Source organism: Rattus norvegicus, chromosome 13 (assembly GCF_036323735.1).
Source record: "Rattus norvegicus strain BN/NHsdMcwi chromosome 13, GRCr8, whole genome shotgun sequence".
NCBI lineage: Eukaryota > Metazoa > Chordata > Mammalia > Rodentia > Muridae > Rattus > Rattus norvegicus.
In genome coordinates, this window is record NC_086031.1 from 79,845,048 (window position 1) to 79,865,605 (window position 20,558).

General features: G+C 43.0%; 1 long non-coding RNA gene across 7 annotated transcripts in view; it reads right to left on the reverse strand.

Annotated features, from left to right (window-relative positions):
• The window catches only part of LOC120096302 (uncharacterized), a 61,706-nt gene extending 41,610 nt beyond the window's left edge, over positions 1 to 20,096 (reverse strand). For 2 of the 7 annotated variants that reach the window (XR_005492606.2, XR_010057277.1), the window contains exons 1-2: positions 19,945 to 20,035; positions 19,295 to 19,497 (exon numbers count right to left, since the gene is read on the reverse strand). This is a non-coding gene — a long non-coding RNA (uncharacterized LOC120096302). Of the gene's footprint in view, positions 1 to 19,294; positions 19,498 to 19,829 lie in introns of all 7 variants that reach the window. The other 5 variants (XR_010057278.1, XR_005492607.2, XR_010057279.1 and 2 more) reach the window with 5 other exon arrangements.
• Between the last annotated feature and the right edge of the window lie 462 nt (positions 20,097 to 20,558).

Genomic DNA, 20,558 nt, shown 5'->3' on the forward strand with positions numbered 1-20,558 from the left:
CCGAGGTACTTTTCAAGCACCCTCCCTATTAATCATGTCTCCCTAGGAAAGAAGTGGACTGAACACACCAGTGTCCTAATTTCACAAAGGTAAAGAAAAAAGTCGCAGGATCAAAGGGTTCTTTCTTTTCAAGGCTACCTAAGGGCCACTGTGTTTGTGGTTCAGAAAGAAAGAGATGCCTGGCTTGCAGCCAGTCAGGAGAGTCTGCTCTTTCTGATCAAAACGTCATCCAGTCTATGAGACAGCAGGCAATTTAATATCCAGGGTTGCCAATGCATCAAGCGTGTGATAGAGGGCACAGCCACATTAATATGCAACTATATGAATATAAAATGGTGTTCTTTACTCAGTACAGTGCCTCCCACTTCTCAGAAGAATGGGTGTCCGTGTGAATAGAGAATAGAACAGGAAAGGAGAGGGAGCTACTCAACTTATTTTCATTAGCATAGGAGGGAGTGCATGCAGCTGTAACTCACTCTCTGAAATAACTCTCAAGAGTTTGGGGAGAAGGAAGAGATTCATGGCCTCTGTGGGTGCAGGATGCTCTCTCAAAGGATTTAAAGCTCTAAGGAGAAAAGCCAAATAAATCCCTAAAAGGTTGGTCCTACAATACCTAAGTAATTAACCCTGCGTCACTTTCTTGTCCTTACTTGCTTACGCTAAAAGTGCTGTTAGAACTAAGCACACACGTCTCTTTGGAAGTCAGGGAGGAGAAACAGATCCTGTGAGGTACCATGGTTACTTGGAACCATGCACAGCTTTCAACCACTTTCCCTGGTATCAGTGAGAAACAGAGTCCAGCCTGTTCTCCCCGACGCTCTCTGTACACTATGTTGTCCCCATTCTGCACAGCAAAAGAAAGTGACATCAGAAAATAATTCCTTGAGCTCTTAGGGAAAGACAGAGTAACAGAAGATCTGGCCTTATTCAACTGTTTGACTTAATTAGTTTTAAATTATGAATTATCACAATTATAGAATAGAAAGAACAGAATCTTGTGCCTCCTGAATGTCACACACACACACACACACACACACACACACACACACACACACACACACAGAGATTGCTAGACACAGGCATCTGTTTTTTAAGGAAAGCATTCTAATGAATGGCAAGCATTCGAACAATGGCAAGTCGATAGGCCTTACTCTATAAAATAACCAATCCTGGTTATCAACTTCATTTAGAACTCCATTTAAAAATCACCAAGGAAACACCCCTGTGACCATATCTATCAGTATGATTCAATAAGGATTTAAGTGAAGAGGGAAGACCCAACCTGAATGTAGTGCCATCCCATAAACTGAATTAGAAAGAAAAAGCATGGTAAGTGTGGCGCTCATCTCTCTAGACTTTCCGATTGTAGCAGTGACCATCTGCCTCCTTCTCCTGCCACCATGCCTTCCTTGACACAGTGGTTTGTTGCCCCATGAACTATAAGTCAAAATAAATTTTCCTTCCTTAGTTTGCTTTTTATTAGATACTTGATCAAAGAAATAAAAGGTAAAAAACATATCACACTTTATAAAACTAACTTTTTTGGTTCTTGCTAGACACTTGATCAAAGAAATAAGAAAAAAAGGTAAAAAAATTACACCTAATAAAACTCACTTTTCTCCAACATTCTCTCATCATTTATAATCCAGCATCCCCCAGACAACAAGGAGACACAGGCACACTTGGGTTCCTCTCACTCCTTTTTTGGTCTGCAGGATGGAGGAGGTAGATATTGTTCTGCCACCTCACTTTCCAGAGGTGCTTGAGAACACACCTTGTTTTTCTTTGCCTTAGTATGTTTTTCTTTCTTTCCTCTAGGAGATATACAAGACATATGTATGCCTCTGGATTTGTCTGACGCCTTTAGGCTAAGTGAGTAGATCTCCATGATGCTTCTGCTGTCAAGATTTGAAGCATGCCCATGTCCATCTGGAACATTTTTGGGAATCATTGACAAGTGTTGTCAAAAGATGGCATGAACTCGAACTGTGAACATTTCTGGGCAGGAAATGAAGCCTGAGGAGCATCTGAGTTCACCCTGATAGTGAGTACTTTCTGAGGAAGGAAAGGGAGCAGCTGAATTTGAAAGAAGATTTTAAGGCATTAAACTAAAGAGGAAATGGTTCCTCCAGAGAGTGAAGCATGAATCAAGACTGTCAAGAAGAGATCCTTGGAGGGAGGCCTTGGGACCTGACACTCACTGGGCTCTAAGTAGTTCAGGGTCTACTATGTCAGTGGTCATCAACCTGGAGCTCCATGAGACCAAAACATGAAGGACAAACAATAGTCATAGAGGGGTTGGGGATTTGGCTCAATGGTAGAGCACTTGCCTAGCAAGCACAAGGTCCTGGGTTCGGTCCCCAGCTCCGAAAAAACAAAAACAAAAACAAAAAAAAAACAATAGTCATAGAAAAAGGGCTAACCTAGGTCAAAGAGGCATCTTCCCTAGGTTGGGAAGGAAGACTTATTAGGAGATGACTCCATGATATAATAGGCTGTATTGTTTAAAGTAAGACAACACACAAAGCCTGAACTCGATTCTGCAGTTAAATCAGGTAAGAGCCTTGGCCTAACCCTGCAAAGCATAAACATATGTACCATGATCATACTGAACACTGACTAAATGTGCCAGGCATCTTTCTAAGTGCCCTAAAATATTAACTTATTTCATCACTACAACAACCTGGTGATGGTGTGCTATTACCTTTCCCCACATTGGACATAGAAAATTATAGGAAAGAAGAATCAGGTAGCTTGAGTAGTCATTGGCTCCAAAGCCTGGTCTCTGGCCCCTTGCAGAGCACTGCCTCTGCACACTGAGATGCTGAAGTCTGGTTTAGAGATAGTCTGGAGTGACTCCTGCTGACCCCAGTTGTCTCTGTAGGTCAGGTTGCACCTTGGGGTAATCTTCCTCCTCCCAACCAAGAGAAATGTCTGAGGGTTGCCTCTTGCTAGGTCTTGAGACAGATGTACCTAGTATTCAGCAGACCCCTACGTCTTCTTTGGAATCAGTATGTATTGTGTGACCTGTTACTAGCTTGAGTTGGAAGTGCCATAGCCTAATGACAGGCTAGGGTAGAAAAATGTGTTCAAACACAGGGTCTCTCCCTTTTGCTTTCCCAGAGAGTGCATCCCAAAGGCTATCATTTGCAGCGATTTCTTTCTTCTTGACAGGAAGGCAAACGCATACAGAATTCTATTTCAAGTCTATGAATCTAAACTTACAGGCCACAGCCATTCCACTGTAATAGATTAGTCATTGTCAAGGCCAGCTAGATCCTCTATTTCCCTGTAAATCAATGTCCATTGGCTTTTACTCAAAGCTCAAAACATTGCTGGAGGAAGAAATAGTAAAAGTATCATTGTTCTCTGTGTCTCTTATTCATTTATACTCAATCACTTCCCAGCCACCCCATCTACTTAATAGACTATAGCAAAATGATAAGTGGGAAATTCCTACGTACAAGGGCAAAAAAAAAATCTGAGTAGGGCCCAGAACCAAATCTAGAAATAAGGTGACTCCATACATATATTCTACTAAAGCACCAGGTACTATATGACAGGTTCTATGTGAGATGCTAAGAATTTGGTGTTAAAGACTTAGTCCCTAAGTTAAGACTTGGTCACTAAGTTTATAAAGCCCTATCTCCTTCCCCAGAAGTTTTCCCTCCCATCATCCCTGAAAGATACCATTCTTACCATCCAATCTGAAAGACTAGTCCAGATAAAATATTGATAACAGAGTCTCTTACTGGTGAGAATCCTCAAACTGGAATCAAACAGGTAATGATTTGGCCAGATGCTTGGGCACAACTCTAGAACTGGCCTTTGATTAATGACTTAATTCAGAGTCTACAGTCTGTGGATGCATCCTTTTTGCAAAGATGGGTACGCATACGTAAATAATATCAGGTCCCTCAACCTCATGTTTCCTTCCAGAAAAGGCAGTTCTTTCAAGCTTAGCCAAGAGAAAGGATCATATTCTAGGTATTGCTCTCATGGTAGTATCCAGGTAGAAATACTGTTAAATTTCCTTTGACTTAATGAGAGAACTAAGTTACACTAGGAGGCGTTTACTTCTCTAGGCTGTGTAGAGAACTGGAATCTCCAGCCTCTAAGTATGACTGAGTTAGATGACCTTATTTGAGATGTCTGAGGTGAGGGCAGACCCCTCCTAGTCTGGAAAAGGAACCAGAGGCATGTGTTTCCAAACAAAGGTAGCCCTGAGTAAATGCCTAAATCTATGAAAGCTGACTACTGAATGAACACTTAGCACCAAACTTCTCCTTTGTTAAATTTCTACTGCTTTTGATAACGCCTTCATTTCCCCAGTTTCTTCTAACTAAGAATATTACATATTCATTAGAAATCATATTGACAGAAATATTAAGCAGAGTGAAAAGATACTCAGGGATTCCCCTTGTGCCCCTAATTCACAAAGTGTGAAAATTATTGATTCTGGTCACTGTTTCCTGAACTTGCAAAGCCACGCTATTTCCTGTACCAAGTCGAGGGTTATGGTATTAGTTCTAAGAACTGGTTTGTAAGTAAAGAGGCAGACTATTTCCTGTTAGGCTAAATTAAAAAGAAATGCCTATTACCCTGATGAACAGCAACATGGATGTTTACCTACCCTCAGAATGCAAACCTCTCACTTAAGTTTTGAAGGCACCCATTGGAAAGTGAGTATTAGTTAAGACTGTTTTTATGGAGTAAGGAGTTAGCTCTGAACCATTGCATTACAACTGGAGGGTGTAGGACGTGTGGTTTAACCCCCATGGGGTTCAGCTTCTCCATCCATAACTATGAGACTTCAAGCATACTTAACCTTTTGGCTTTAAATGAAAGACTCAGTGGTAGAATGGAAGAACTAAGTGTAAGTCATGATAGCAAGTTTCTAACAGGTGTCTGTTATTGTTCCAACTGTCCTGCCTCGCTGGTGTCCTTCCGATGGTACTTAAGAAGGGACACTGGAGAGAGGTGTGGGGAGGGCTTCATCTTCATGCCAGCTCATGCATCACCAGGGTTCCCAGCATTCTTTAGGGACGTTAGCAACTGAAGACCAGTTCTTATGATCCTGACTCATTTTTTCTTCATCCCAGTCTCTGCTGAGAGACAGCCAGTAGTCACCACTTGCCTTTGAAAGGATAGGGAGGTGAGGCCATGAGGAACTGTTACCTGCTCTGAACTCTATTTTATTTTTTAAGTATAAGGAGAACCAAGAGAAATAATGATGAGACATGGCTTAAAAGAGCCAAGAAAATCAGCTGAGTCCATAGGGCTGCGGCAGCAGTGTGGTCAGGGCACTCTGGGGATGGGGCAGCCTAAGGGGAACATAAGACATTGACTTCATGGTAAGCAGTAGGAGGCCTAAATATAATTTCAGTTATACTCCGACTCTTCTCAATTTAAAAGCCAAAGCTATCCTTGGACTTTACTTTCTTTATCTTTGCCAAATAAAGGAATCAAATTTAATTCCAACAAATGGAACTATTTAGAGAACTCTCTAAATGAGGTTGTCTACAACCGTGAGCGAACAAGAAACCTAACATGAGGTGTTCCCTCAGCCACTCTGATACAGATCTCAAGAAGAATAAGGCACTCGAGGACATGGGGAGGCAGCCCCAAGGTACTGACCCAGAAATGGGAGGCTGGGCCAGAGGCTTGTGTAGTAGAGAACAGGTTGCTGGGGCAGGGGTGGGAGGAGCAGACGACAGGTTAGAACATCGCTGGCACATCCTGGGCTCTCTGCCAGCTGACCGTCCACTGCTCAGAAACCACAGTGGAAAGTATTTTCCATCCCTCAGAATCATGTCAACCTGGTCCTCTGCCCACTCGGTTTTGCCTCCTTTTGTACTTTCTAAAAAGAAAAAAATTATGTCCCTGAACTCAATGGGAATGGGGATCATCTCTTTCCAACTGATTAGCAGGGGTACTTCAGAGATGTCCAGATGAAAAGGGCCCACCAGAGCCTGGGCACGCAGTGTTTACCTTCTACCAAACCCTGTGTCAGAAACTTGACTCTCACTGTGGACAGATAGAGAAGCATTCACCTTCCTATTTTCAACCCACTTTCCCAAAAAAAAAAAAAAAAAAAAAAAAAAAAAAAAAAAAAAAAAAAAAAAACCTGCATTTCCTACCCTTAGGGTCAAAGACAAAGACACAGGTTTGTCAGAACTAGATTACATATTTGCTCTGACAATTAGCACAATTTCTCATTGCTATTCTGGGGAAGGCTAGCTGAGGTTTATGTCAGTCCTCCCAATGTGGTAACCTGGGGAAGTGGATATCAAACAGGAAAGCTTCTCTGGAGCAGAGGGTGGATGGGCACCGGGTTGCACACATCAGTAGTGCTTCATTCACCTAAATTGGTGCAGTGGAACATCTAATAGTGTGACAAAGCCATGCCAACCCTACCCAAGCCAACCAGTCTACAGCTAAAGGACATCTTAGGACAGGGTGGTCAGTGCCACAGTGGGAGAGCCAAGGGAGAATAATGTCTTTGTCCCAAAGTTGGGACAAAGGAATAACTCCAAGTCATGGGGTTGAGGTACCTTACTGGAAAGGAGGAAGATCCACATTTGAGGTATAGCCAGCCCTTGCCACACAGAAGCATCTTTGCTTGCTTCAAACACATGAGAGGGGAGGGAAGAGAAAAGAACAATCATTATGCAGAACTGTGGTCCCTAAGTCATTCCACACAGTGACTTCCTTGTGAGGTAGCAAGGACAGGAAGTTGCTGGTAAGTACCCTATGTCTTACAGACTTCCCATAAGCAGAGAGCCAACTCGGGCTGGTGGACCAGAGATGGGATTTACAAAAAGAGCTGTTTCCTGCATATTTCAAAGTCTCCCCAGTAAGAAGAGGAAAATAATGTCAAAAATAAGTCAAGATGATATCTATCAAATTAGTGGAGCACAGAACAACAGGCATAACTCCCCAGATCCTAATGTGAGCTAGCATCCTCTTACAATGTAACTTTGTGTGGAGGTGTGGCTAGGAGTTCATGGACCTCCATAAACAACTGGCTTTGATATCGATGCTATCTTTGAGTCCAGGGATCTTCCCTATGATCTCCTCCTCCTCCGGAGCCGCCATCCTTTTGCCTGACCATCTCCTTAGCTGCCAGGTCAGCACCTCGTACAGGAGTTTCCTCCTCTAAGTCTTCCCTGCTTGAGGATGCCTCACATTTCAGAAGAGATAGCCATTAACGGTGGCGAGAGACCATGACACACACACACACACACACACACACACACACACACACACACACGGGAGGAAGGGAGGGAGGGAGGGCAGAGGGAGGGAGGGAGGGAGGGAGGGAGGGAGGGAGGGAGAGAGCAACCTAGAGCCATGTACTACAGGCTGAAGCTTAATTGTGGCTGTAGAAAGGAGGAAGACCAGGTCACGGGGAGAGCCTACCATCATGGGGTTGCAATATTTCACATTCCAGCCAGAGAGACAAGCTGTGGGCTTCACTGACTTGCAGTAGAGATAAAAGGAGAAGCAGCCTTCGTGTCTGGCTCACTTTAGTGCTCCCATTCCTTCTGTCTACTATCAATGTTCATGATCTATTTGGCTCCATCTCTTAGGCACAATCTCTCCTAGAAGATACTCCAAGCAAGCACAAATCTGCCTTCCAATTACTGGGTAAAGGAGAACAAAAGCTGGCAAGAAGACAAGGCAAACAAAGGCGTGCTCGTGGGTCTGACTTGGCCCACATCATGCCACCGCTGACACAACACTGAAGTACCATTGATGAAATGTTCTCTGAAGGAGAACTCCATCATCTACACCAGACCCTAAGCCTCCCCTTCCAGGGCCACTTTTCCAACCCCTGCCATCCACTCACGATCCCAAAGCCTCTCCCTCATGGACTACTTTACTACAGTGTCTGAAACCCTCCTGTCTTTCTACACATTTAAATCATGATTCCATGCAGTTTTATTTACCCCTCTTGTGACATTTCACAATGTCTGTCTTGACACTTTTATCTTGACATGAGCTTCAAGGTAATATTTCTGGGGTAAGAAACCCTCAATTGTGACTTTAAATTTTTGTTTCTATAATAGTTACCTAACGAGCATGCCTTGGTTATTTTGAAGACTATGTAGTTCAGACACTTCCAATAACCAAGAAATTTCTTCTGTTACTCACAATTTATATCACTAACCCTAAACTTCTTTTGATCATCCATCCCAGGAATAAAAGTCCTGATGATGTGCTCAAAAATGTAGTCACTGGGAGCGAACCTGAGCCTCGGGACCACAGGTAAGACCAAATTTTCTGCTGCAAGAAAGCTGCCTGGTGAGCTTGGGACACACGGAAGCAGAATTTCTCTAGGACCGGGCACGTTCTGTGTTTACCGGAAGTCCCACACCCGCGGATCCCGGCCCGCAGCAGCTCTCTGCTCCCAGACCCGGTGAGACAGAGACCCAACCGCCTGGTCAGGTGGGCACTCCTGAGGCTGCAGAGCGGAAGAGACCACCAACTCTGCTCACCCCTGCCCACATCCCTGGCCCAAGAGGAAACTGTATAAGGCCTCTGGGCTCCCGTGGGGAAGGGCCCAGGAGCGGCAGGACCCCTGTGCCTGAGACACCGCCGGAACCTGAAAGAAACAGACCGGATAAACAGTTCTCTGCACCCAAATCCCGTGGGAGGGAGAGCTAAACCTTCAGAGAGGCAGACAAGCCTGGGAAACCAGAAGTGACTGCTCCCTGCACACACATCTCGGACGCCAGAGAAAAAAGCCAAAGACCATCTGGAACCCTGGTGCACTGAAGTTCCCGGAAGGGGCGGCACAGGTCTTCCTGGTTGCTGCCGCTGCAGAGAGCCCGTGGGCAGCACCCCACGAGCGAACCTGAGCCTCGGGACCACAGGTAAGACCAAATTTTCTGCTGCAAGAAAGCTGCCTGGTGAACTCAAGACACAGGCCCACAGGAACAGCTGAAGACCTGTAGAGAGGAAAAACTACACGCACGAAAGCAGAACACTCTGTCCCCATAACTGACTGAAAGAGAGGAAAACAGGTCTACAGCACTCCTGTCACACAGGCTTATAGGACAGTCTAGCCACTGTCAGAAATAGCAGAACAAAGTAACACTAGAGATAATCTGATGGCGAGAGGCAAGCGCAGGAACCCAAGCAACAGAAACCAAGACTACATGGCACCATCGGAGCCCAATTCTCCCATCAAAACAAACATGGAATATCCAAACACACCAGAAAAGCAAGATCTATTTTCAAAATCATATTTGATCATGATGCTGGAGGACTTCAAGAAAGACATAAAGAACTCCCTTAGAGAACAAGTAGAAGCCTACAGAGAGGAATCGCAAAAATCCCTGAAAGAATTCCAGGAAAACACAATCAAACAGTTGAAGGAATTAAAAATGGAAATAGAAGCAATCAAGAAAGAACACATGGAAACAACCCTGGATATAGAAAACCAAAAGAAGAGACAAGGAGCTGTAGATACAAGCCTCACCAACAGAATTCAAGAGATGGAAGAGAGAATCTCAGGAGCAGAAGATTCCATAGAAATCATTGACTCAACTGTCAAAGATAATGTAAAGCGGAAAAAGCTACTGGTCCAAAACATACAGGAAATCCAGGACTCAATGAGAAGATCAAACCTAAGGATAATAGGTATAGAAGAGAATGAAGATTCCCAGCTCAAAGGACCAGTAAATATCTTCAACAAAATCATAGAAGAAAACTTCCCTAACCTAAAAAAAGAGATACCCATAGACATACAAGAAGCCTACAGAACTCCAAATAGATTGGACCAGAAAAGAAACACCTCCTGTCACATAATTGTCAAAACACCAAACGCACAAAATAAAGAAAGAATATTAAAAGCAGTAAGGGAAAAAGGTCAAGTAACATATAAAGGGAGACCTATCAGAATCACACCAGACTTCTCGCCAGAAACTATGAAGGCCAGAAGATCCTGGACTGATGTCATACAGACCCTAAGAGAACACAAATGCCAGCCCAGGTTACTGTATCCAGCAAAACTCTCAATTAACATTGATGGAGAAACCAAGATATTCCATGACAAAACCAAATTTACACAATATCTTTCTACAAATCCAGCACTACAAAGGATAATAAATGGTAAAGCCCAACATAAGGAGGCAAGCTATACCCTAGAAGAAGCAAGAAACTAATCGTCTTGGCAACAAAACAAAGAGAATGAAAGCACACAAACATAACCTCACATCCAAATATGAATATAAAGGGAAGCAATAATCACTATTCCTTAATATCTCTCAATATCAATGGCCTCAACTCCCCAATAAAAAGACATAGATTAACAAACTGGATACGCAATGAGGACCCTGCATTCTGCTGCCTACAGGAAACACACCTCAGAGACAAAGACAGACACTACCTCAGAGTGAAAGGCTGGAAAACAACTTTCCAAGCAAATGGTCAGAAGAAGCAAGCTGGAGTAGCCATTCTAATATCAAATAAAATCAATTTCCAACTAAAAGTCATCAAAAAAGGTAAGGAAGGACACTTCATATTCATCAAAGGAAAAATCCACCAAGATGTACTCTCAATCCTAAATATCTATGCCCCAAATACAAGGGCACCTACATACGTAAAAGAAACCTTACTAAAGCTCAAAACACACATTGCACCTCACACAATAATAGTGGGAGACTTCAACACCCCACTCTCATCAATGGACAGATCATGGAAACAGAAATTAAACAGTGATGTCGACAGACTAAGAGAAGTCATGAGCCAAATGGACTTAACGGATATTTATAGAACATTCTATCCTAAAGCAAAAGGATATACCTTCTTCTCAGCTCCTCATGGTACTTTCTCCAAAATTGACCATATAATTGGTCAAAAAACGGGCCTCAACAGGTACAGAAAGATAGAGATAATCCCATGCGTGCTATCAGACCACCACGGCCTAAAACTGGTCTTCAATAACAATAAGGGAAGAATGCCCACATATACGTGGAAATTGAACAATGCTCTACTCAATGATAACCTGGTCAAGGAAGAAATAAAGAAAGAAATTAAAAACTTTTTAGAATTTAATGAAAATGAAGATACAACATACCCAAACTTATGGGACACAATGAAAGCTGTGCTAAGAGGAAAACTCATAGCGCTGAGTGCCTGCAGAAAGAAACAGGAAAGAGCATATGTCAGCAGCTTGACAGCACACCTAAAAGCTCTAGAACAAAAAGAAGCAAATACACCCAGGAGGAGTAGAAGGCAGGAAATAATCAAACTCAGAGCTGAAATCAACCAAGTAGAAACAAAAAGGACCATAGAAAGAATCAACAGAACCAAAAGTTGGTTCTTTGAGAAAATCAACAAGATAGATAAACCCTTAGCCAGACTAACGAGAGGACACAGAGAGTGCGTCCAAATTAACAAAATTAGAAATGAAAAGGGAGACATAACTACAGATTCAGAGGAAATTCAAAAAATCATCAGATCTTACTATAAAAACCTATATTCAACAAAATTTGAAAATCTTCAGGAAATGGACAATTTCCTAGACAGATACCAGGTATCGAAGTTAAATCAGGAACAGATAAACCAGTTAAACAACCCCATAACTCCTAAGGAAATAGAAGCAGTCATTAAAGGTCTTCCAACCAAAAAGAGCCCAGGTCCAGACGGGTTTAGTGCAGAATTCTATCAAACCTTCATAGAAGACCTCATACCAATATTATCCAAACTATTCCACAAAATTGAAACAGATGGAGCACTACCGAATTCCTTCTACGAAGCCACAATTACTCTTATACCTAAATCACACAAAGACACAACAAAGAAAGAGAACTTCAGACCAATTTCCCTTATGAATATCGACGCAAAAATACTCAATAAAATTCTGGCAAACCGAATCCAAGAGCACATCAAAACAATCATCCACCATGATCAAGTAGGCTTCATCCCAGGCATGCAGGGATGGTTTAATATACGGAAAACCATCAACGTGATCCATCATATAAACAAACTGAAAGAACAAAACCACATGATCATTTCATTAGATGCTGAGAAAGCATTTGACAAAATTCAACACCCCTTCATGATAAAAGTCCTGGAAAGAATAGGAATTCAAGGCCCATACCTAAACATAGTAAAAGCCATATACAGCAAACCAGTTGCTAACATTAAACTAAATGGAGAGAAACTTGAAGCAATCCCACTAAAATCAGGGACTAGACAAGGCTGCCCACTCTCTCCCTACTTATTCAATATAGTTCTTGAAGTTCTAGCCAGAGCAATCAGACAACAAAAGGAGATCAAGGGGATACAGATCGGAAAAGAAGAAGTCAAAATATCACTATTTGCAGATGACATGATAGTATATTTAAGTGATCCCAAAAGTTCCACCAGAGAACTACTAAAGCTGATAAACAACTTCAGCAAAGTGGCTGGGTATAAAATTAACTCAAATAAATCAGTTGCCTTCCTCTATACAAAAGAGAAACAAGCCGAGAAAGAAATTAGGGAAACGACACCCTTCATAATAGACCCAAATAATATAAAGTACCTCGGTGTGACTTTAACCAAGCAAGTAAAAGATCTGTACAATAAGAACTTCAAGGCACTGAGGAAAGAAATTGAAGAAGACCTCAGAAGATGGAAAGATCTCCCATGCTCATGGATTGGCAGGATTAATATAGTAAAAATGGCCATTTTACCAAAAGCAATCTACAGATTCAATGCAATCCCCATCAAAATACCAATCCAATTCTTCAAAGAGTTAGACAGAACAATTTGCAAATTCATCTGGAATAACAAAAAACCCAGGATAGCTAAAGCTATCCTCAACAATAAAAGGACTTCAGGGGGAATCACTATCCCTGAACTCAAGCAGTATTACAGAGCAATAGTGATAAAAACTGCATGGTATTGGTACAGAGACAGACAGATAGACCAATGGAATAGAATTGAAGACCCAGAAATGAACCCACACACCTATGGTCACTTGATTTTTGACAAAGGAGCCAAAACCATCCAATGGAAAAAAGATAGCATTTTCAGCAAATGGTGCTGGTTCAACTGGAGGGCAACATGTAGAAGAATGCAGATCGATCCATGCTTATCACCCTGTACAAAGCTTAAGTCCAAGTGGATCAAGGACCTCCACATCAAACCAGACACACTCAAACTAATAGAAGAAAAACTAGGGAAGCATCTGGAACACATGGGCACTGGAAAAAATTTCCTGAACAAAACACCAATGGCTTATGCTCTAAGATCAAGAATCGACAAATGGGATCTCATAAAACTGCAAAGCTTCTGTAAGGCAAAGGACACGGTGGTTAGGACAAAACGGCAACCAACAGATTGGGAAAAGATCTTTACCAATCCTACAACAGATAGAGGCCTTATATCCAAAATATACAAAGAACTCAAGAAGTTAGGCCGCAGGGAAACAAATAACCCTATTAAAAAATGGGGTTCAGAGCTAAACAAAGAATTCACAGCTGAGGAATGTCGAATGGCTGAGAAACACCTAAAGAAATGTTCAACATCTTTAGTCATAAGGGAAATGCAAATCAAAACAACCCTGAGATTTCACCTCCAGTGAGAATGGCTAAGATCAAAAACTCAGGTGACAGCAGATGCTGGCGAGGATGTGGAGAAAGAGGAACACTCCTCCATTGTTGGTGGGATTGCAGACTGGTAAAACCATTCTGGAAATCAGTCTGGAGGTTCCTCAGAAAATTGGACATTGAACTGCCTGAGGATCCAGCTATACCTCTCTTGGGCATATACCCAAAAGATGCCTCAACATATAAAAGAGACACGTGCTCCACTATGTTCATCGCAGCCTTATTTATAATAGCCAGAAAATGGAAAGAACCGAGATGCCCTTCAACAGAGGAATGGATACAGAAAATGTGGTACATCTACACAATGGAATATTACTCAGCTATCAAAAACAACGAGTTTATGAAATTCGTAGGCAAATGGTTGGAACTGGAAAATATCATCCTGAGTGAGCTAACCCAATCACAGAAAGACATACATGGTATGCACTCATTGATAAGTGGCTATTAGCCCAAATGCTTGAATTACCCTAGATCCCTAGAACAAACGAAACTCAAGACGGATGATCAAAATGTGAATGCTTCACTCCTTCTTTAAATGAGGAAAAAGAATACCCTTGGCAGGGAAGGGAGAGGCAAAAATTAAAACAGAGACTGAAGGAACACCCAATCAGAGCCTGCCCCACATGTGGCCCATACATATACAGACACCCAATTAGACAAGATGGATGAAGCAAAGAAGTGCAGACCGACAGGAGCCGGATGTAGATCGCTCCTGAGAGACACAGCCAGAATACAGCAAATACAGAGGCGAATGCCAGCAGCAAACCACTGAACTGAGAATAGGTCCCCCGTTGAAGGAATCAGAGAAAGAACTGGAAGAGCTTGAAGGGGCTCGAGACCCCAAAAGTACAACAATGTCAAGCAACCAGAGCTTCCAGGGACTAAGCCACTACCTAAAGACTATACATGGACTGACCCTGGACTCTGACCCCATAGGTAGCACTGAATATCCTAGTAAGAGCACCAGTGGAAGGGGAAGCCCTGGGTCCTGCTAAGACTGAACCCCCAGTGAACTAGACTATGGGGGGAGGGCGGCAATGGGGGGAGGGTTGGGAGGGGAACACCCATAAGGAAGGGGAGGGGGGAGGGGGATTTTGCCCGGAAACCGGGAAAGGGAATAACACTTGAAATGTATATAAGAAATACTCAAGTTAATAAAAAAAAAAAATGTAGTCACTGGTATATTTTATGTGTAAATAGTTGTCCATACATATAGTAAATATTTTAGAGCTCAACTTATTTAATATTCATAGAAATAGAAATTCCATTTATTCACTCCTATACCACAGAAGATTTTCTTCCATAAAGGGTGCTTGTGCCTGGTTTGGAGGCTATAATTTAAAAAAATAAGGGTGTTATATTCATCTCTTTTCTTACTGATGTGAATGAATTTCAAACAAGAAGTAACACAGAGGGAAAAAAAAGATGTATGTTGGCTTATGGTTTGAGCCTATGGTGGTGAGGAAGAATGGTAACTCTACAGCATGTAGAAGCCTGACCACTTCTCAGTGACTGAGAAGAGAAAGACTATGGCTGAACCATGTCCTAACCTTCAAAGCTCATCCTAGACAACTTAACTTCCTCCAGTAAAAGCTCTACTTCCTCGGGATCTCGCCTCTCTCAGGCCACATCATCCACTGAGAACCAAGGTATCAAAAAACATGAGCCTGTGAGTGCCATTTTATATCCAAACCAGGAGGAGATGGCTTCATCACTACTGCGGTGACAGTAGCAGCATGTCTAGCCCACTCAATAGAACCTGACACTAACAGATGCTTATACAAGGTCCTCTCGGCCCATAGAACAGAACCATCCCACTAACTTAATGAGTGCTATACATAAATAAACTCAAGAGATGGTCCTAGCCACTCATTCCAGCCTCTCCTTCTTCCGGCACATGATTTCCACACTACCCAGCTGCCGCAATGCTGACGTGGTCACTGACTGACATCCTTCTTTGACCAATCCTTTATGAGACAATCAGTGAGCAGTGAAAGGGATCCAAGTCATAGGGGAGGTGTGCACGTGTTCCCAAACTAGGTAGCTAATTTTAAATGGCCAGCAGTAGACAGAGGAGTCAGTGTTCTGTTAGATAACCTAAGAACCAAATCCGTGGCCCCTGGGCATCATCGCACATATAGATTGGTCAGTTCATAAGTAGAAAAAAATAGATTAAAAGGCCTGTTTAGGTCAGAAAAGGGAGTCTGTTTCTCTGTAACTCTAATGGAGGGTTTTTTCTGTAAATTAATGAGAGAGAGAGAGAGAGAGAGAGAGAGAGAGAGAGAGAGAACATGGCCATTAAGCGAATTCCTGCAAGTTCTCAATAAACTTTGAATAAAAGATATTTTGTAAAGATTCACCCAGCTGTTCTGTCTTCACACTTCTCAAGCTTCAGACAAAACTCATAAACATGGGTGGAACAAAGCAAGAGGCAGAAGGAACCTGCTAACAGGCAGGGACAGCAAAAAGAAATACAGGTATCCAGTCTGGCACTCCCTTCTAAAAATAACCTCCAAGACCAGATTCAGTCAAGTTCCCCACTCAGTGTAGACCAGTCAAACCTCCTAGGCTTGGAGGTGGCTTTGGTTGTAGACCTGCAAGGACGGTGGGGCTCAGCGGTGCCTCCAAGGTGTTCATAGACTCTGGGGCTTGTGAGGAAGGAGACTACTTCTTCCCCCTCTACTCCTATCCCCTGGTTTTGGTTTTTTGAGACAGAGTTCCTCTGTGTAGCCCTGGCTGTCCTGGAACTCACTCTGTAGACCAGGCTGGCCTCAAACTCAGAGATCTGCCTGTCTCTGCCTCTTAGGTGATGAAATTAAAGGTGGGAGCCACTACCCTAGAGGGAAGAGACTTGCAGTCTGAACTCCAAAGTAGGGTGGGAGGGTAGCAGCCATGTGGATCTTACATGGCCACTCTTCAAGCCATTTTGACCTCCCTGTACTTATTGTGAAAGAGACAATACAAAGTCCATACCATGGAGCTCTCATCTGAGTGAGGAGGGGAACAATGTCCCCAGGCTCTCAGAAATTAGGCTGCACAGTTACCATGGTAACTCTATTATTGTCTGGTAGATGTTCTTCCATGGAAATCTGGAAGATGAATGCCAAATATTGCCAAGCATTACTGGAAGCTCCATCATGTATCCTGTAGACCCTGTTAGTTAGAAGTTGTTGAAATATGAAGTCCAGAGGATCTGACATCACGAGACACTCAGAGGGACTTCCTTCACTCTCTCATTCATAGCAGCTGCAGTGCATCCTGCATTCTGGTTTTCATACAAGGACCCACCCCAATCAAACCTTGCTCTTCCTAGTACATAGGGTGTAAGCTTTGAACAAGTGTTTAATCAAACAGTATTTGTCATTATCTTCTGTCTGAGGATACAGATCTGAACAGAGCAAGAAAGTTCCGGTCTACATGGAGCAAGTATTCTGGGGAGTGTGACAGATAAAAATGGAGAGTTATGCCTTCAGGATGGTTTGCTGATCTCTAGAGAGATCCGTACAGGGATTGAGTCTAAGGCTGAGGAGTGACTCAGGGATCCTGGAAGTCTGTGCTAACTCTTAGCAACTGTACCAAAGTCAGACATGGTGGCTTTAGTATTAAGGACTTCCGGGTTCCTGCAGGCAAACTAGGAGATGCAGAAGGGAAAAGAGACTTAGGGATCCTGGAAGTCTGTGCTAACTCTTAGAGACCAAATCAAAGTCAGACATGGTGGCTTTATTATTAAGGACTTCCAGGTTCCTGCAGGCAAGCTAGAAGATGAAGAAGGGGAAAGAGACTTCACAATCTGCCATGCTTTGGAGGGAGAGAGTCATCAGCCATATGAGATCTCCGGTAGAATGGCTGTTGGCTGCTTCCCCAGGCCGGAGACTAGAAATGCAATTAAGCTAAGGGCAGAGATAAGAGTGTTGAGCAAGGAGTAAAGGTAAAGTCCTGCTAGCTGTGGGACCCTTAGAAGAGCCCAGCCACTGAGACTTAGAGCAGGTTAAAAATGAGCTCTGCGTGTGCCTGTGCGCATGCACGTGTGCGTGCGTGCGTGCGTGCGTGCTTGCATGCGTGCGTTTGCCTTTCATCTGCAGATCCAAGGGAACCAGGGCAGTGGCTGGTAGCACAGTCCGCCTGGAGCTTAAAGCGGGATAGTAGAAACTACATGCTACAAGCTCTCCATTCCTGTTTATAATGATAACAAAAGGTGAGAAGAATCGCTAGCATAACGTAAGTGGAAAACATCCTTTTCCACAGTTTTTACTATTTGGGGAACATTATTTTTCATCATTTCATCAAAAGAAAAAAGAAAAAGAATCCCCACACTGAAGCATAGCTAGATTTTCTTAGTCTAAGGAGATGTTCAGTCTTCCTTTGTACCTTTCTGGCCCTAGCTTTGCTTGGACACTAACTGAGCTGCCATGAGATAATCTAGCAGTCAGTGATGGAAATTATCTAAACACATGAGGGGCCGTCCTCACTGCTAACCTAACTAGATACAGAATCACCTAGGAGACCTCCCCCTGAGTGTGTCTGTGGAGGATCTTCTAAAGAGGTTTCACTGAAAGGGAAGATGGGTAGCATCAACCCATGGGCCACCCAAATGCATGGGGGGAGGGGACACTGCCTTCCTCTCTGCTTTTTGACCATGAGTGGTGCACACTCGCACCCCCACAATTTCCCATCATAATGGACGGTACGCCCTCTTAAATCATGAGCCAAAATAAATCGTTCTTCTCTTAAGTTGCTTTCTCGGCTGTTTTGTCTTCTGTTAGCAACAAGAAGAATGCCTAATGTTTCCCTCCTACTTTAATACAGACCCACCTCCCAGTTCACAGAGAATTAGTACCAAGCTCCTCAGTGCTCTTAAGAGCACCATGTCCAAGCACCCTATGTAAAATCACCTAGTATTTGCATTCTTTTGTATGCTTTAAATAATATCTAAATTAAATCTCACCCAGTGCAAATGCCATATGAAAATTGTTATATTGCTTGCTTAGGAAACAGTGACAAGAAAGGGGTCTTTAGGTGTTCTGTCCAGATATGATTTAATAATATTCCCATCTAGTTTATTCAAAACCCATTGATATGGAAGGACAGCTATGGTTACCCCTCTACCTCGTGATCATCTGCATACTTATTCATGGTTGTAACAAAAATGCTTCCCCAAGAGCCCTACTCGCTGTTGGTGGGTCTGTAAACTGGTACAGCTTCTGGAGAAATCAGTAATAGAGTTTCTCAAAACCCTAAGGATATAATTACTATATGATCTAGCAAAGCAACTCCTGGACATACCCCTAAAAGACTATATACAACCTGTGTGGATATATGTGTACAGCCCCAATTAGTCTGCTCTGCTAACAATAGCCACAGCCTAGATGCCCATCAACTGGTGAATGGATAATGAAACTGTAAGATATCTACACATTGGGATTTTACTCAGCCATTAAGGAAAGTAAAGTTATGAAACTTACAGGTAAGTGGGTAAACTGGAAAAAGTAGCATTATGGTTGCTACTGATCCCATCAACCTAACAGGGTCGAGAGACTTTGAAGACCAATCTCTGTCAAATACCTAATAAAACAGGCTAAGAGAAAAGGAAAGATTTATTATTATCATTGTTACTATTTTTGTTACTGTTGGTGGTAGTATGTGTGGATATCGGAAGACAATTTTACAGAAACAGCTCCTCCTTTCACCTTGAAGTTGTTCCAAAGATTGAACCAAGGTTGCCAGTCTTGTGGAACAGGTGTCTTTAACCACTGAATCATCTTGCTGGGCCGCAGGAATGTTTGTTTTGACTCACAGTTGCAGAATGTTGGAGTCCAGGATGACAGGGAACCGGGCATCGTGGAACCGCTCCATCCACAGTGACAGAAACGTGAAGCAGCCGAGGTTCCCACTGTGGTAGATGAACAAAGCCAGGGCAGGTTATCTGTACTCACCAAAGCTCACCTTCAGTGCCGCATTCCACCCGTGGGCCCCACCTCCTAAAGTCTCCAGTCCCCTCCCCGAAAAAAGAGCCACCGGCTCGGAACAAGTGCTCAAGATAGAAGCCAGTGTGAGCAGTTAAGATTTAAGCCCTACCTCTTTCTTTCACCCATCTCTTGCTAATCTCTCCCTCTCCTGTGCCCAATTCTGTTTCAATGCCCTGGGGGCCTGGGGGAGGCAAACTTTCACTCAGAGAAACCATACTAAAAATAAACCCCAGAGGCCTTTGCAAGGCTGTCCTACCTCACTGACTCACACTGTGCTTCCTCGCTCGCCCCGCTTTACTCCCTCTCCCGATGCTCCGCTTAAATTTTCCCAATGCTCCAGTGAATTCGTCCCTGTCCATTTCCACACTGACCTCTGCCTGCTTTCCTTAAGGGACCTTACCGGTTACCAACTCCTTAGAAGTCAGCTGCTTCAACTGTTGTATTTAAATGCTAATTCATTGCTTCGATCCCCCCCCCCCCAAACTGTGGTCACCACTTGGTATTTAAACCACTTTGTTGTCTGACCATCGCCGTAAGAAATACATTTTCTCAGAGGCAGGAATTCTGGTTTGACCCTGCTGTTCTCCAAGCCCGCGGGGTCCAAGGCTGGCATACAACAGAAATCTCCTCAATCCTCTTTCCCCATCCAAAAACAATGCACAGTTTGTTTCCATGGCATGTCAAAGAGCAATAACGAAAACAGGAAATTTATAGACTTTTGGGTAAAAATTAGTTTTGCAAAGAACCAGTAAATCCCTGAAAATTGCTGAGAATTCAGAGTTTCTATGTGCCTCTTATCCCTTTTTAATTAAAAGTGTTGTTCCTCAAAAACTTCAGCTCAAAATATGCATGGTTTAATTTAATCTTTCTGTCTTCTTTTGTTTAATCTCTGGCCCTTGCGATCATAAACTATTTCAAGTGCACTTTATTTGAGTTATGCTGTAGCTGAGTGCCTAATTATTAGTAAAGTCACCAGTTTTACGTG